The sequence below is a fragment of the Etheostoma spectabile genome, unplaced genomic scaffold, assembly GCF_008692095.1.
Source record: "Etheostoma spectabile isolate EspeVRDwgs_2016 unplaced genomic scaffold, UIUC_Espe_1.0 scaffold00569331, whole genome shotgun sequence".
NCBI classification, from domain to species: Eukaryota; Metazoa; Chordata; class Actinopteri; order Perciformes; family Percidae; genus Etheostoma; species Etheostoma spectabile.
The window spans coordinates 208,578-227,293 of record NW_022605066.1 but is presented as its reverse complement, the minus strand read 5'-3'; the positions used below and the strand labels follow the sequence as shown (position 1 = coordinate 227,293).

General features: G+C 41.2%; 1 protein-coding gene across 6 annotated transcripts in view; it reads right to left on the bottom strand.

Moving 5' to 3' along the window:
* The window catches only part of LOC116684793 (semaphorin-5B), a 167,523-nt gene that overhangs the window by 131,388 nt on the left and 17,419 nt on the right, over nucleotides 1-18,716 (bottom strand). For 5 of the 6 annotated variants that reach the window (XM_032510213.1, XM_032510216.1, XM_032510215.1 and 2 more), the window contains exon 2: nucleotides 3,613-3,678. The exons of the other annotated variant lie outside the window; for it this stretch is intronic. The gene's annotated coding sequence lies outside the window, so the exon portion shown is untranslated. The remainder of the gene's footprint in view (nucleotides 1-3,612; nucleotides 3,679-18,716) is intronic. 6 annotated transcript variants of the gene reach the window in all.

Genomic DNA, 18,716 nt, shown 5'->3' with positions numbered 1-18,716 from the left:
TCAACAAATCTTCCCATTTGAGAAAGTTTGGCGTTTCTTCTTTACAGTGACAATTGATCAGCTATCAAAATTGTGATAGATTAATTTTCTGTTGACTGACTAAATGATTGATAACAGGCAATAAACTGTGCACACGTGCACATGATATTCACGCGTGACTGTTCCCTGGGTAGGGTGAGACAGAGATCTGATCTGTGGTTTATTCAAAAGGAGACGTAAGTTGAAGGAAAAACAAGCTAATTTGTAGCGAGCTGGTGATTTGTTGCTACGCGGCTAATTAGCAATTAGTCCACTAAAAGACTGGATCCAAGTCCTGGTATGGGTAATGGATGAATACATGCAGGTCTGACAGAACTGGCATGGAAACCACATTCATGAGTCTCCTTATCAGATCGGAAATTTCCACGGCGGATCAAACTCTAATTTAAGCCAAGTGATGACATCATCAGCTGGCATGCGTTTAAGACTATGAAACGTCGGCCTTGGCCCGAGTGATTTTAACTCATCTCAGGAGACCCTCTCCATCACCATCACCACTGTCACCATCCCTCCCCCAAAGTGGTGTGAATGCCTCCTCTGTGAGCCAGGCCAAGGATCTGCCAGCGGCCCCTCTTTTTGTGAGCTGAATGGACACGGCTCTGCCACGTTTTAAGGCACCCTAATGTACCATGGCTGGACCACAAAGGCAGCGTGGTAATTTGCCAGGGATAATGACACTCCCTTAATTCGACCCTAGGGGCCACAAACAGAAAGCTTTAAAGAGAACCCCCATCCAGAGATGAGTCCCCTAGTTTTCTAGGTCTCTCCCTTCCTCAGTCCAACCCTTTTCTCTCTTATTGGCCTGAAAGGAGCTTGTTTTCTTCCGGTTTACTGGCATCCTGAACTAAATATTAGCAAACATCAGCGGAGCTGGAGAAGACAACATACCAACCATGACTGGAGCCCCTGAGCTCCTCCCAGAGGAGCAGAGAAAACCAAGACAAGCACAGAAGATCTTCCTCAAAGCAACCAGAGAGGGAGCATCGCTGCTCTGCTCCAATGACACATATTAGGAAAGACATTAAGGCCACAAATTGAATCGAGTAGAGTAAGTGAGAGGGAGTCGAGTGCTGAGAAAGGGGAGTAAAACAACAGAACATAATGCCAGGGCTGGTCTTCGTGGATATTAAATACAGAAAGTGAGAAGAGGATAAGTTTGGAGCAGAAGTGGTCTGTGCTTCTCCTGATGATTTGGCCTGTGCTCTTCTAAAAGGTTTTTGTTTTTTGCCAGAAAAGGTTTTTTAAGTTAAATGTTTGATCTCAGTTTCATCCCAGAAAGAACAGGATCTGTGCTGATGGAAGGCCATGATCAGGTGATGAACCCTAAAGACATTTCTTTTAAAGTTTTGATAAATTTGGTTCTCTTATGTTCTCTCTTGTTACCAATATATTTGAGAACTGTTAGCCGACAACAACCGTCGTCTGCAGCCAATAACTCAAAAGGCTATTTATAATTATAATGATATTGTTTGCGGAGTTTGGGAGCTTTGTATAGATACACACAATTTTTGTTTTTAGAAACTAAATCTGCTGCAATTTAGGCTGCAAGAATGACACATCTTACTTTTTAATAATTTGTCCACTGATCAGCCTACAGTAAACAATTGTTTTGGATCACAACACAGCTTCAGGCAATATGCTTGCTTAGTATTCTCACGTTCATGTTTATTAATAAAATCTCTAATTATGCCTAAATGAAGATAACAGAATGTGTATGATCTATTTATCTACACGTCTTAATTATGCGATTTCAATGGCAACAAAGCAGAGCTTGAATACTGTGAATACCAGCCTGAGCTCAACATAGTTCTACAGCATTTAGATTAAACAATTACACAAACATCCACACGTTTAATGAGCTGTTTGACAGTTGAGTCTACAAGGATGTTTGGTTCATTTTCGTTTTTGTTTTCTGTGCCTTTGCTGAATTTAGCACGCACTAGCGTTGTCACTCTGACAAGACGTGCGTGTGACGTTATCAAAAAGCAGAATATTACTGGTGACCTCTTCCTGGAGTAGAAAGTGCAAATATAAAATCCAACCAATAAAGCCATCACCATTTTTCGAGTAACCTAACAGCTTTTGTTTCCTTCCTGCCAAAATCTCCTCTTTTGACAGATAAAGAAAAATATTAAGAAGGTAAAGATACCATTCTATTGTGTCATTTGTTCAACCAAAATTTGGTTTTCCATCCAACTTTTCCCAAACACTCTGCTTTGCGTCCACGGCCGCACTGTATACGCGGTAAGATTTCTTTTTTTGAAAATGATTTGCAAGTAATTCAGTTAATTAGAAATCCGTCTGTTAATCCTGATCTAAGTGAGGTAACCTAAAATATTGTTTCAATTAGTTTTGTGTTGGGCAACATTGCCTAAAATGTATCTAAATCCCAGTATTTTCACCACATTATTTTTCCTGTATTTTGAATTCCTTTTTTGGAACAATCAATAATACAGAAATTTATATTTTTTGGCACAAATACAATATCGATATATGTGAGGGAATACTCGATGCTTGCCACCAATGAAAGTTCCACTGCATTTGCTGTGAATGGAAGCACTTTTTGAGTTGTCCCTATCAAGAGAGGACCTTACACAGCTTAACAAGTCCTCTTGGGGTAGGAAATGCAACGACTTCTAGATTAGATAAACTTCTAGGACATTGTATCCAGAGGAAACTTCAGGTATTTTTAGTTAAAATTGGTTAAAAAAAGAAAAGAAAATGGTGTTTTCTGATGACCAAGGGGTTTGAGATGCTGATTATGTTGGGGAGCTTTGTTGCATGTCACCTCCCTCATCTCTCCTCTAAAATTCCTCCCTGTGTGCCATCTAATAAAATAGCTTGAAACAACTGTAAAAAAAAAAAACAATACAAAAAACAATGAGCCACGGGTGTTGAGGGATTTAATAATGAGAGTATTGTCTTACTGTTGTTGTAATCAAACTAATAGAAGTGGAGGTTATGTCACAAGGTGATTGTGCACTTGTGTCACATCTCAACTGAACAATGATTTCACTGGCATACTGTGCTAATTAGGCTCAAGGTTGTCTACACCAGAGTGATTCACATTTACTCAGAGAGAGAGGGAGAGAGAGAGAGAGGGAGAGAGGACGAGAGAGAGAGAGAGAGAGAGAGAGAAAAGAAACACTTGTCCATTAGCAGCCTGTATGACGTCCTTCCACCAGTTCCCCAATCTCTACGGTTTATCCTCCTCTCTCCTCACTGCCATACTGCACTGCTTTTCAAATTATTCTACTCTGTCAGAATAGAAAAGGCCTTTCACCAAAAAAACCTTTACTACAGACGCCACAGAGATTTTGGGGGGAGGGAAAAGAGACATTTAAAGAAAGTGAGAATGAGAGAAAAAGAGGAAAAGCAGTTCCTTATCATACAAATGTTCACAAGGCCAGAGAGAAGTTTGTTAGAGGGGTTTGCCAGCAAAACTGAACACACAAGAAAAAAATAAAAAAGACATCCGTAAAAAATACAATTCAGAAAATTCAGGTAAAAGTAGAAACTAATCAAAGAAATGTATGAAAGTGGCATGAAAAGTTTTGATGAAAGTGTACTCACCAGCTAAGCATCACTGGGGTGCGGGGAGGGGGGCAGAGAAGGCTGTCTGTCCTTTTCAAACTGATTCTGGAAGAAGGGAGAGAGAGAGAGAGAGAGAGAGAGAGAGAGAGAGGAGGGGGAGGGGTGAGTCTTTCACTAGCAGCTCACCTCCCTCTAATAAGCAGGGTGCAGAGCCACAAAGAAGTGCTGGCGCTCTTGTAAACAAACCGCCAACTTTTCAATGGAGCGGAGGAGGCGGAGCAGGAATGGCATTTAAAGGGAGACTTCATGCGGTTGGGGGCTGGACAAAAAGAGGGACCTGCGAGATGCCTTTACATCAAGTGAAGGCCTAACTGGACAAAAAAAAAACCACAAAGTTCAATACAGTTCAAACACATTGAACCCTAAACCTCATATACCATAAGAAGCCCTGTATTGCGCAGAAAGCACCGCCCAAATGTGTTCAACTGTAAACAACAATATAGATGTAAATGAGGAGCTTGAAGCTGACGCAGATACTAATATGCAGAGAACTTCCAAGCTTTTTGATCTTGAAGCCACAGAGCAAATTGGAACAAATGGTCCTGGTTGGTTTCTACGGCAACCTGAAAGAGCAGCTCAGACCTGCCCTCCCTCTTACAGCGTCAACGGCCATGATATAGCTGTCATTTCTTTCCCTTCCACACAGAATGGGAAGAAAAATGAATCAAAAACGGATTGATTATTGTCATGTAAGACTGATCACTTCTGCCTACACATACAGAGTAATCTACTGTGCCGTAGTCAGGATGCCGCTAATCATTAGCATGAATGGAAAACAGCATTTAGCAGATGCCTTTGATTGTCTTTAGGGCTGCAGCTAATTTCATCATTGATAAATGCTTTTTTCAACAAACTTATTTGCCAATGAGTCTATAAAATGTCTGAAATATTAATTATTTACAAGTATGTATTCCAATTGAATGTATTAATTCAAATGAACTTACAGTGATATAAAACAAAAAACATCAACAAATAGAGAATACTTGGCATTTTGCTTCATTAATTACAATTCACTGATTGTAAAAATTGTTTAAATTAATTAAAATCCGGTTCAAAGTTCTTCTATCAGATTCTCCAGCTCAATGCTGAGACTCTGAACTGTCACAAAGACAGGTAGACACATGCAGTTAAGGGGATTTTCTATGGAGCTAAGCTGGGAATTTAGGGCTGAGCAGCGGGAAGTGTCCGCTCAAACAGAAAAACTCCCATAATCCCCAGTGTCAGTGTGGGATCAGGCTTCATCCACTGCACCAAGTGAGGAGGAAGACTTCTCATAAACTGCTTACTCTGGACCTGTATTTGTATTCTCTTTCAGCCACACACACACACACACACACACACACACACACACACACACACACACACACACACACACACACACACACACACACACAGACACACAAACACACACATGACATATAGAAAAGATACTTTCTGTCTCACCACTTTTCTTTTTTTTCCACGTTATTTGATGCCATTTAGTCTCTACTGACTTATATTGTAGTATAAAGATCAACAAAGTTTGTGTAGGGAGGAGGTCAGGGTGACTGGATGAGTCAAACAAACACAGGATTTTCACCCAAGTCACAGCTGTCCATGTCCTGTGTGAAAGCAAAAGTCAACATTGACTTTTTGAAGTTGGCTACTTAACTGTGGGGCAGTGATGGGGATAAACAATGAGTCTGCCAGATAAACCACGCAATGACACAGGTTCTAAATCACCAAGCATTACTTGTGCATTATGTGCTGTCACTTTTTTGCCCACTGACCAACACAAACACTTACAGCTTGGTATAGCCTTGAGAAGCCAACACGGCTGATAACGTTGCCCCTCAAATATATTGGTCCAGTTGAAAAATGTAAATCCTCCGTAGAAAAACTTCACTCGAAATGTGACAAAAAAAGTTTTGAATCAGTAAATTGCACATGACAAACAATGCATGCAGGGCAGAGATAAGCCATTATCCAACACTGATCAGAATATAGGAAAAGGCAATCACATCCTGTCAACAAATCTGAAAAACAATGGCCTCCACTTAAACTAATAAAAGCCCAAGGTGGAACAACAACACTCCCGTAACACTGGAATCTTTAAAATTCACAGCCTCAGGACAAATCTAGACTAAAACAAACACAACAAAAACAAACAGGGAAGCATTACGTCCGAGGCAGTCGAAATGAGAACAGACAGGATGTTGTAAAAAGGCTGATGGCAATTCAAAAAGGTAAGGCTGTATTTAAATTGTAATATAGGACCCGGAATGTAATTAAAGATATTACCATTACACAAAAAATAAAAGGCTACCCACCCCCAAAACAAATCTCTACTGATGCCCATGTGGTTGTTGTTAATGCTTGATGCAGTCATTCCCGCTGTTCATACTGGACTCTCCTAGTCCACAGGCTTGCACCTTTGACTTTAAGAGCATTTCTACTGATGATTTCACTCATTTCACGCACATCCAAGCTTTGGAAGTGCTCCAACTATCAGTCACCTTGTTTATCAATACAATGAATTGAATGATTGGAACCCATTACACATTACATTGTTTACATCCCAAACTAATAAGTTAAGTCAGGTCAAGTCATGCCAATTCCATGTGTATATCACAGAATCACTGATGTAAAGCCCTCGATCTCGATTGGACTTAAAGGACAGAGAGAGAGAGAGAGAGAGAGAGAGAGAGAGAGAGAGAGAGAGAGAGAGAGAGAAGGAGAAAATAGCAATTACACTGGTTAAATAATATAACAAATCCAAAAAGCTATCGCACGTGGCACGGCAGTACACACAAGACACGCATGCTGCTTCCCCAAAGGTAGTCTCTTACAGACAAGACGGTTTAACTTGCACAACCTGAAACCATGGCATCACATCAACAGTCAACGTCATCCATTACCCTTGTTATTTTGTTTTGTTATCTAGTGTCTCTTACAGGCCAGGTTTTCAGCCCAGTTTCATTTGTCCTTGGCTTTCCATCATTGCACTTGACACCTGTTTATACACGGCCTGACCTCTAACCCCGCACTGCCTGTTCTCAGAAACCTCCCAAGGTTAGAGGAAAGGTCACTTGTGTTATTGCAAGAGTGGTGACAAATAGCTAAAAGGTTGCAGCTGAGATGTAGAGGACTGTTAAAGACCACAGAGGTATTAACAGCTAATTGGTAATTGCTAATGTTAATGTGGACAGGCCTGCTGTTTGTGTCCGTGCACCCACACATCCACACCTCCATAGATACAGTATGGTAATAGTTATATCAATATATACATTTTTGCATTTCAAAACCAATTTCAGACTTGTTCAGAAACAGCTATGTGTTTCTATCAGATTCCTCACCATACTCAAGTTTCTTTCATAATAAAGTGGCACCTCCATTAAAAGAAGCTCAAGGCTCCAAATACATCAGCGTTAGTTTTGACACTACAAACTGCAAGGCATATCAGCTGACTTAGAGAAATGATGGAGAGCTAACTACGCTATTTAAATGCATCAGTCCGAGCCTTATACCTACAGACTGTATTTTACCAGGGCTGAGGGAAATACTGAATGTTAATGATGGACAATGTTCACAAAAGTTTGTGTTTTTGGTGGTACAAGAGAAAGATCGTTATTATATATTATCTTAAAGGGGAACTATACCGTTTTTTAGCTTAATTGGCCTTAACTGAACAACTCTGGAGTCATTGGAATGGTTATATGACTTTTTTCGGGTTGAATGGTGGTCGTATCGCTTCCCCCTAGCGCCTGTGAGCGGAAAAACCACGCTTGCAACTTTGGGCGGGCATCAGGAAGTATTGTGTAATAACAGGTCTTGCAATGTTACAAATTGCTTTATAGCACTGGACATACAGGAACCCGCTAGCTATAAGAACAAGGTAGCAATGGAGTTTTTACGAGTTTTTCACATTATCGTCATGGCTGAGCTGGCAAAAAAGAAGCAGAAAGCTAGGAAAGCATTGTCGGAGGAACAGAGAAAGAGGAAAAGGCAGACTGGCCGAGCAAGGAGTCAGACACAAGTAAACATAGAAGCTGCCAAGTATCTATTCCGAAGCTGTAGGGGGGAGCAACCTGCGAGCAAAAAGCGATAAAAAAAAAAAAAATCACTCCCCGATGTAAGTCGAGTGCAGACTTGAGTCGCGCGTGCTCGGATTTAAACAGTTTATAGCATATGATGTCATACTGAAATTTGTGAAATCCAAGAAATAATAAACTTTTCTCATTACAAACAATAGCAGAAGATATGAATCATTTCAAAAACGTTTTAGCTATCTATGATTGTTTGATTGCTAATGTTGGCTCAAAATGGCAGTCAACTGACAACCTTGCTGTGTTTGATTGCTAACTTGTAGCCACCAGTGAACAAACTTAGGTAGGTCCATTATAACTGTATTGACACTACAGAAGTCTCTCCTCGGCATGTATGCTACTTGTTGTAAAGTAACTTAAATTTGCACTCGACTCGGGGAGTGACACTGCCCGTAGACTGTAAATACTAAACAACGCAACCGAAACAACCGTTTGGCGAGGTGCTGCAAATGCGGAAGTGCCTTAAACTTGCATTCTATCTGAATTCCAGCAGAGAGGGGACATACAAAAGACCTGCAGCATGTTGCATGTTCCTTTTGATCCTGCTGTGTCTGCGAGTGCAACTTGTGTGAGTGCAATTTACTCCCCTGGACGAGGTGGTTGCTGTGGGATAAGGTTTTCCCAACAGAGTCTTCATGTGGCCCTGGGGCTCTTGATTAGTCTGCTACTGTAGTTATTGTGGTTACACAACTGGGTATCTATTTATGTGTGCGTGATGGAACATTTAATCCATAAGTGCTTTGGGTCTTTCCACTTCTCTTTTTCTGTGTCCTTGAGTACTTGTTTGTGGGAGATGCTGTTCGCATGCGTGTCTGTAAGTGAACTTGGTCGTTCCAATTACAGTTTGTTGTGTTGGTGCAGAGAGAAGTGCATAGCGGGGGGGGGATTGAATTGTCTGCAGGGCAGGCAGATGGCAGCAGGGACCTCAGCTTCAGACCAACATTATACTTATCGAGCTGAATATTGATCCACACATCCAAATTGTGCAGAAGCCAAATGGCTGCGCCAGTCTTGCCAAGCTTACGGAAAAAGCCCTGGATTCATTTTACAGCACTTGACACAAACATGGAGAACATGAGATGCACTGTAGTGTTCAATTGATGGGTCCCTTTTGTGAGGCAACTGAAGTGTATCGCACAATAAATTTATCATAGACAGGTTCTTTTTCAAAGCAATAAATGGTGTAGCTTACACTGCCTCTGTGTGCTTAACTCCCAATCAGCTAAAACAGCAAACAGAGCTGGTTTGACTGAGTGCCTGCATGTAGGCCCACATTCTGCTTTACATTCAAACAGCATTTTCTTACGCACAAATTTACATAATGACACACTCAGGCGCAGTCATGAACTGCACAAGAATGGAAACCAAACTAAGTTTAACAAAAGTTTAACATCAATAAAACATAGGGCCATCAAAATGTTTGAAATAGTCTAATCCTCACACTTGTTGGAGAAAAATAAATCCTTCCTTTGCATTTATTTTCTTAATTAAACATTAACCAATAGAAAAAATGGAGAGAGGTCTTTGGGAATTTGGTTTTCAATTGGCCAGGTTTTAATTGTTCTTTCTCGTCAGTTATTATGGGCGATGTTTAATGCTGTCTGGAGACAGAGACATGTTATGGGGATTTCCAAGAACAACAAATAGCGTAAACAGCTGATCAGTCATGTGACGTAAATGTTAGAACTTATTGGGCAAAGGCCTTTCCATATCCCAACTAGCACAATAACTGTTTTTCACCAAAAGGGAAAAAAAACTCATGCAATGTAAAAACTTTTTGCACAATTGAGAAAGTTGTATTAAATTTTTTCCATTTCCATAAAGCTTTTCTAATGCAAAACAAAAAAATGTGCATTGAAATTCAAATAGAAACACGTCTATCACTTGATCAGTGAGTTGGCAAGTTCTGGGTCAGGATCTCTAGTGTTTGGATCAAGCATTGGATTTAATGAAAATATAAGATGTGTTCATAAAGTGGGATGCACGTGTTATATGACGATAAAGGAGACGCGACCAAGAGTGTGTTAAAGTTAAAGAGAAAGGATTCCTTTACCGTCACATAACAACGACAAAGGCACCGGTCCAAACGTCCGTATTTTAAGCCTGTGCATGTGTGTGTGTGTTGTAGCCTACTAGCAGCCTAGTAGTAAAGAGAGAGAATGGGAGAAGGAAGGAGGGGGACCTGGTCACCACAGACCCAAATCTTCTCAGCTGTTGCAACTGTCATATGCTGCACTGTGTCTTCATGTGGCACATTAAGTTTGGCACATTGTATGGGTCACTTCTTATATCATAACGAGGTAATACAATGTGTAATCATCAAGTGATGACTGATTGACAGTAATGTAAATGCTAATTTTGCAATTTTGCACATATCATGTAAGACCAATTTTTTATTTTTCAAAAAATCTTCCGGGGGGGGGGGGTGCATATCCCCAGACCCCCCTAGGGAGAGCCCCCCCCCCCCCCCCCCCCCCCCCCCCCCACATAACAAATTCCAGTTTTAACCCGGGGTTGTCACTTAAAGCTTTCTCTCGTTCATCTGACTTCTCAGCCAACAAAAGTTGTTGAAAGTTTTAGTAGATTTTAACCTTAGTTTGTAAGCATAAATATGATTGAATGCTAATCTAAATAATTTAAATAGATACCTGTGCAGTATTTGAAAAAAGTTAGATTCAGTAACAAATTTGATACTGGATACAGACTGGACCAAAACTCTGAGATCACAGTAGTCAAATCAATCAACCAATGTACAGAATGGGCTCCTCATCTCTAATCCTGAAACTTCTTAACAGAGCTTTGTGAGAATGGCCTCAACACTCAAACCCTTTGCTCCGTCCCTCATTATGCCAAACACTTGATTTCCGTTTCCCCTCTCACTTTTCTTCTACCTCACATCTTAATAGAGGAAAAACTTTGACAGTAGCTGCATCATTAAAATATGCACAGCTATGCGATTCAGCTAAATCCCCTGACTTTGTGGGTGGAAAGCAGCTGCAACACAAAAAACACCAAAAAGACAGAACTGATTCTTTTATGCAGTCCTGAAGTGATTACTTCTCTCTTAGGATGGTGAACCGTGTGTGGCACTGAAAGGAGAAGAAAACCATTTGCACCTGTGGTTCACATGCATATATTCTCCAAACAGACTCTGGACTCTGAGGCACGGCACACTGAGAATAAGGAAACCAAGGACTGGGGTGGGGAATTATTTATTATGCCAAAGGACACCTGCTTCCAGAACAGGAGAGAGAGAGAGGATAACTCTCCCTCATCTTTTCCCTGTTGGTCAGACGCCATGAAGGAAAGAAGTGAGCCGAGCAGAGCGGCAGCAAGTATCACCCCAACTGAGGAAGAAAGAAAGATAGTGGGCGATGAGGAGGAGGAAACAAGAGGGATATGAGAGGGGAAGAGCGCATTGCAGCACCACGCAAATCCAGAGAATAAAGCGCCTTCAGGGAGAGCCTTCCTGCAGAAGTCTCACACAGACCTAAACTGAAATTGTGTTTCCTTGCTTTTACGCAGCTGCATCAAAGCAAATTCAAACAGAGAGGGAATCTGATGTATTATGGCAAACATTATATGCCTAACTTTTCTTTTGCAGAAGCTGTGCAGCTCATATGGTTTTATACCCTCCACTATGTAAATTACGAGTAGAAAATTGGGTGAAATGCTCCCATTAGCCTAATGTATCATGTGCATTAAGCTAACATAGCTTTCAGCCTGCAGCACAGACACACAGCTCTGATGCCTAATGTGTGATGGAAACTCTCCCCATGTGGACAAGTATGGACAATTTTAATACTTTATTTTAATAATCTCCCCCTAAACTTTACACTCAAAAGTATGTGGAAAATTGAATGTTACACCAATATCTGATAGTTGAATACCTTATTCCAAAACCATGGCCAATAATCTGGCCTACATTTGTCTGGTTTCAGGCTTTCTACCAGATTTTAGAACCTGGCTGCAGAGATTTGCTCCCATTCAGTCATAGGAGCATTAGTGAGGTCCAACACTGATATTGGGTGATACGGCCTGGCTCACAGTGTTTCAGTTCATCCCAAAGGTGTTTGGTTTTGAGGTCAGGGCTGCATGCAGGCCTGAATGTTTGTTTTGGGGCTTTGAAACATTAAAACAGGAAAGGGCCGTCCCTAATCTGCTGCCACAAAGTTGGAAGACATACTGTATATACCGTAATATCAGTATACTGCAGCATTATTTGTTCTTATTTGTTGTGGTTTGGGGTTTTGTTAGGGGTTATTTTCCCCGTTTGGCCTTCCCTGTGTTTTTGTCTTGGTTTTCTCCCTAGTCTGGTGTTATGGATCCTGTCTTATGTTTCCCTGTATCTGTGTGCTCTGCTTCCTGTTTTGGTAGTCAGCTTCCTGTCTTGTCTTGTCTAGCTTTACGTTTGCCTGTCTGATTGTCCAGCCCCGCCCTAATGTGATTCACCTGACGTCTCACCTGTTCCCCATTACCTCGTTACCTCTTGTAATTAACCCCTGTGTTTCCTTTGTCTCTTGTCAGATCGTTTTGTCAGTTTGGCGTTCCAGTCGCAGTATTCCTGTCTGTCTTACCAGTCAGTGTTCATGTTGTGTCTTCTCATTCATCTACCAGCCCTCCTATCCAGCGCGTCCTGTTATTCCCTCCGTCCTCGTCGTCCTGCTTGCAGTCCACTTATTCCCTGTGAGTTTTTCCCTGCATATTTTTCCCTGTGTTTTGGCTCGCCCTCTCCAGTTCCTGCTTTTTGACTGTGGAGTGTTTTTGGATTCCGCACTTGGCTCCTTGTGTTTGTGGACTGTATTAATAAAGCCTTTGTTGAAGCTCCCTACCACTCTGCATTTGGGTCCTCCTTTCTTACATTGTAACACTTATTATTCCCTTTTTGGAACTGAGGAGCCTTGGCCAAGCCATAAAAAAACAGCAAAGTGTACCTTTGGATTACTTTTTGTTGCTGTTGGTGCTTTGAGCATTAAACACTTACATCATGTAGGCTTGACAGTCACCTCTGACATATTTGTAGCTAGCGCCTTAGTGTAGGATGGCATGATGAAATCTTGGTTTCACAGGAGTTTAAATAGCAAGGCGACCCAGACTCAAGGCAAAGAAATGTCCAAATATATCCTTAGAAACAAACCACTCAAACCAAACCCTACATCATAATTCACTGTGGAGAAACTATGTTCAGCATTTTCAAACACTTTCTCCGCAACATCCCATCGCTATCACAACCTCAGACACTCACAACTGTAGCTCAGAAAGTCCGTCTGAAGTAGCACCTATTGAGCATAATACTGATTGTTTTCTTAAAACAGAAATTATGTGGAGTGCAATGGTAGAGATTTGGATGATGCAACTGATGATTGATACTAGTCTGTGGTTATTTTGACGCTTTTATTTGGCCATGGCCTTGGTTTACCATTGGCTCCATTTTGGCATACTGGATCAGGGGTTGCGATTTGTGTTCTGCACCAACAGATCACAAGACTCCGATGGGACAAGGGTAGGTGTACTTTATGTTTGCATCATTAATGCTTGGTGCCTAAACATTTCCAAAGTTGATAGACAATGTTTCGCTGATTTAAATTGTTACTATACTATATTATCTGCCCATATTACTTGATGAGTTTTTTTGAACATTAATAGGAGTTCCCCTCAGCCTGCCTATGGTCCCCCAGGGGCTAGAAATGGTGAAAGGTGTAAACCGAGCTCTGGGTATCCTGCTCTGCCTTTGAGAAAATGAAAGCTCAGATGGGCCAATCTGGAATCTTGCCCCTTATAAGGTCATAAGCCAAAGAGACATCATGGCTTCGAAACGAGCAAAGTGGTCAAGGCCACACGCCCCCAGCCTCCACCTTGCCTCCACCTTGCCCCCCCCCCTCTCCTTCTCAAAAGCTACAGACTCAGAATTGGCACATACTAAGGAAAGCGCACCATGTCATGGGACCTTTAATGTTTGGGGAGTAAAGCAGAAAACACACATTGACCAAAAACGAGAGAACCTCAACTAAGCCCTGCATACACACACTAAACATGGCTAAAAAAACTTTATTGTCTCCTATCAGTCGGGCGCTCATTTCATTTTGGAGTCGACAGCTGGGTGAGTGAAGGATGGATGTGAAAAGAGAGTGGACTGATAGAAAAGGGCTGCAAGTGATTAATCTTTCTGAGCTGGGCTTGGCCAGGTGGACACAAAAGTGCAGGCCACGTCTGGTTTTAATCAATGGAAATTCCACCTGGAGCAAAGGCTGAAAGAGCCAAAAAATCTTAGCAGCTTAGTGAAAAGCAGACAATTTGTAAGAGAGAGACATAAAGTAAGGAATAAAAAGAGTGCCACAAGAGAGCACCAGAATGAGAGATGTCGGGTTTTTAAAAGCAGTCTGTGATATCGATAATACACAGTAAATAAGGGTGAATTAAAGACAGAGATAAATGTTGAAAGTGTGACAAGAAGAAGGGCAGAAGACATCAAGAATTAGACCATTTAACATGCGAGAGGCTGGGAACCAAGTTCCCAATCCATCTTTTAAAGTGCACGAATGAAACCCCCATTCATCATAGTAGCGTGAGGATATAACTAAAGAAAAGAAAGTGGCAGATTACAATGCCCCTGTCTTTTATGGAACTTCTTCTCCTGGGACTAGAGCAAAGACTTTTTGAAAGGCAGCAGGAAGATAGAGAGAGCGCTTGATTGAGTAATTCGGTGTTTACTGCCACAGGCTCATCCGTCATACGCACCGTTTGCTTAACAACTCTTGAAATGGAAGTACTTAGCAATTAAGATGGAATTGCAGAACGGAGAGACAGGTTTAAATTATATCTGACGCGGTAAAGGAGGATATTCATTTGGTTTCAAAGAGAGCATAGCCTGAGGGGGGAATAAAAGGAAGTACTGAAGCATGTTATATTGTCTGAATGTGTATGTGTGAGGGTATCAATGTTCTCAATGTGCTTCCAACCGATTTCCAACTCACCCAGAAGAAATGTTTGAGCCAACACAACACAATTAGCCTACTTCCGACAACACCTTAAATAAACTTAAGGTAGCCTTCTGCAGAATCTGCACAAGTCAACACGAGAAACTTTGCAAGTGATACATAATTAATTCAGGTTTCATCAGCCAAATAAAGAAAGACCATTCCTTTGCACAACTCGACGACCCAAGAAAAGTTTGGATTCAAGTTCCCGTCTTCTGTCAGCCTCTTGAAGCAGGTAATTCATAGCTGGTAATTTCTTTCATACATTTCCAGGACAAAAATACAAAGGTAATTGATAGGCATTATTACAAACTGCAGATTCATGGTAAACCTATGCTTATTCATTTTTACCAGGAAACTGCAGACCTTGGAATACAGCGTTTGTAAGAAATTACCATCTTTTCAATACCTGCTTGTTGGGAAACAGTGGAACATAATTATTAAATAATGCTGGGGTGACTTTCTATACATGTTGGGGTAATTTTAGTCCGGCTATCACCAGACCAAACCAAGCTCAATAGATTTGAGATTGAGCATTGGTCTGGGGAGTCTGCTCTGTATTTTCTCTGCAAAAGACACGGGACCAACGGGCATAGTTCAAATGACTCTGTAACCAATCAGACCAACCTTCCAGGTGACGTAGAAGCGACAGCGGCATCACTGGGTTTCCTGCGCTTCGGTGCAGCAAACATAGGTGCCCCTAAGTTGAATGTAAACAAGAAGCTCGCTTCTCTATCGCCATCGTGTTAAACGCGCCAATAGTTTGCCAGCTAGATAAGCCAGTTTGTGATTGGTTCCCGCAAAATTGTGAACTGAGAATGCAGGTTTCCAGACCGAGCTGCTGGGTGAAATCAAATCGCCGGCAGAGTGGGCTGGTTTACCCAGTCTAGGGTAATTTCAAAGAAAATTCAAATCCTTTAAGTTACCATATTATTTGCAGACCTCTAAATGAAGTGTTACCAAACTGACTTGACTTAACTTAATAAAGTGCCGTTAGTGAAAAGCTGGTGAGGAGAATATCTTTAAAATAATACATTACATAGAAGTCTTTGACTTAAGTACCATTCCATAAAGTAAATAAGCCACAAACACTTGTGGAGGCAGGATGATGTGCTCTTAATCCTGATAGATGTATCACAATTAATGCACTGTTATGAATTATTTATAGCAAAAACAGTAAGCCTGAAATGTATTTGACTTAGTCAGCCGGAGAGCACATAATAAAGCAGCAATTTATAGAGAATGTGGTTCTTCAAACATAAAAAAACTCTTAAAGGTACACAAAAGCTTTGCAGCCAAAGCATCCATCACAAAAGATGAGCTCCAAAGTGCATATTTTGCATCAATCCACTCAGCTTACAGATATGTCTGATTGGGTGGAAAGCAATGCTTTTTATTGTCAGCCAAAAAAAACGGTCTTTTCGCCTTTGTCAGTTATCTAAAATTCTTTTCTCATAGCGTTAGGTTTACAGTATGCTTTGAAATCATCCACCTGTGGTGCACATGACTCTCTGGCACAAAAGAGACAAAAAACTAATCCGAGAAATGACATTGGAGGAAGAGGAGGATGGCTTGAGGTGGCTTAGGTCTTTTAGTCTTTGTCACATTCCCGTGCCAGCCAACTGTCTGGGGTGTCCCTGGAGGCCAGAGCCACCACACTAGATCACAGGACGTGTCAGAAACACACACCCACACACACACACACACACACACACACGTATACAGTAGCACAGAGAACTTGTGCTGTCCTCTGTCCTCAGTATCAAATGGCTGTTGTCAGCATTAGGCAGGGCCACTATGCTGGATCCAGGCCAGGTCATTTCAGAATATTTCATAGCAGCGAGGTCATTCTGCTGCATCAGAGAGTTTAGCAGCCGCCTTCGTTACAAAGTCACCATTATGGTTTTTAATGCTGATCTACAGCTACACTGCTTACGAATGATGGAATGATATCTGCTAACTGATTTAACTGTTTCTCCAAAATGCAGTTGAGGAAGATGTTTTTTTCATGTCAGTTTCCGTACTGTACTAGCTTTCGTAAAATGTAATCTCTACAATACTGGACCTTATATCACCATCGCTTGTCGTGTGTTATTGCTTACATTAACAAGCTTGAAGACCAAGTGTTATGGAAAATCCAAATGGACTTTACAAAGTGATATCATAAGCATGAATTGACTACATGAACTGGCAATAGTTCATATAATCACTAACTAAACACCAATTTAACATATACAGTATCCCTGTGTCAAATAGCAGACTCAAAGATACTAGGTGATACACAAAACATATGACATATGACAAACATATGCTGACTCATACCCACCCACCCACACACACATGCCCCCCCCCCCACACACACACACACATACACACACCAAAACATGGCTCAATAAATATGAGGACAGTTCACAGTCAGTGTTCCTTAAACCATCATCAGAGCCTTTCTGACTAATGCTGTCATTTTGTCATGGTGCCACAATCAAGACAATTAAGATCACAATTAGATCATTTATATTCTAAAAACATGACACTACAGTTATGAAATGACAAAGACAAAACAGAACAAACAAAGCAAACAACCAACTTAATAGTTGTTAATCTCCTTTCTTCAAAGAACTTTGATGTGCATTCATTTTGTAACTCTACACAATTACACATTTGCTCCTGAAACCTATTCTACGTGGACGTGTTTTAGACATTTTGGTTTTATTCCGGCGTTTTTTTGTGATCAAATTGTTATTTTTATATTCAGAAAAAAAATGTAAACATAAGATTCACAAACAATTACAAACACGCGGGGACATAGGAATGCGTCCCAAGGCACAAAATCACAGAGAGGAAAAACGGTAGGGAGGGAGACAAAACAACAAATGCAGAAACAGACACACACACAGACAGACACAAGACAAGGGACCAATCACACGCACAAACAAAAGAAAAGGCTACAGCATTGCCTTCAAGGACTCAGCAAGGCTGTGTCAAGTCTCCAAAGTCTTCCCTTGGGCTATGGTTTTATTCCATTGATAGCTAATAGATTGTTACGACGGTACTACACACCACACATTGCTGTATGTGTTCACCAAACCAGCAGGTTGCTGTGTAAACAAAATACTCAAATATAATAGCTGTTATATTGTGTTGGCAACACATACAGAGCAGAGCAAGCTTATTGAAACTACATGACAAAACAAAAAGTTCAAAATTCAATCTCTTTCAGATCTCACTGCCAGGATTCCACATGTATTACCAGTCAAAAATTATGAATTTTATTTGTGTTTGATGAAAGTGATCCAAGGCACACAACTCATGAAAGACCGTAGAAATGAAGACTCACCAGGAGCTCCCTGCAAACATTAATTTCTGGCAGAAATATTCAGCCACTGGAAAACACCCATTTAGATCACCTGCGGGTTACCTTTTGGATATAGAAACAAACCACTTCACTGAAGAAACACAGAGAAAAAGATAAGGACAGAGAGAGGACACATGCTGTTAAACACACCACAAATTGGCTGTCTCCATCCGACTGCCCAGTGTTTTATGTCTTGTTTATCCCTCTCACTGCGGAGCACAAGCGTCTCTTTGTCATTTATGCAGCCCTTAATGAATCGGAGCACATCTTCAGCAAAGTCAAAGACGTGTGGGCATAGCCCACCATCACCGCTGTTTGTAAATGGCCAAGGGTGTCTGGGCATCATGCCAGCAGGGGCATGCTATCAAAGCAGCAAGGGGCATTGAGGGTGGCTGGGGCGGGTTATTGTCGGACACACAGGACAGTCAGAAGGGGTTGTGAGCACAGAGCTAAAGCTAAGAGAGGTGGCTATGTAGTTCCTATGTAGATTGGTTGCAATTCTGATCTGGAGCTATTTTCCATGGTTAGAGCTAATTTCCTTAGTTCCAAGTACAGATACTGGATATTATGATTCCCAATTTGTGGCAAACAGATTAATAAACCCCCTCTTCTGTTTCAACACGACAATGCTCCTGTGCACCACGACCTAAAAAGAAATGGCTTTCC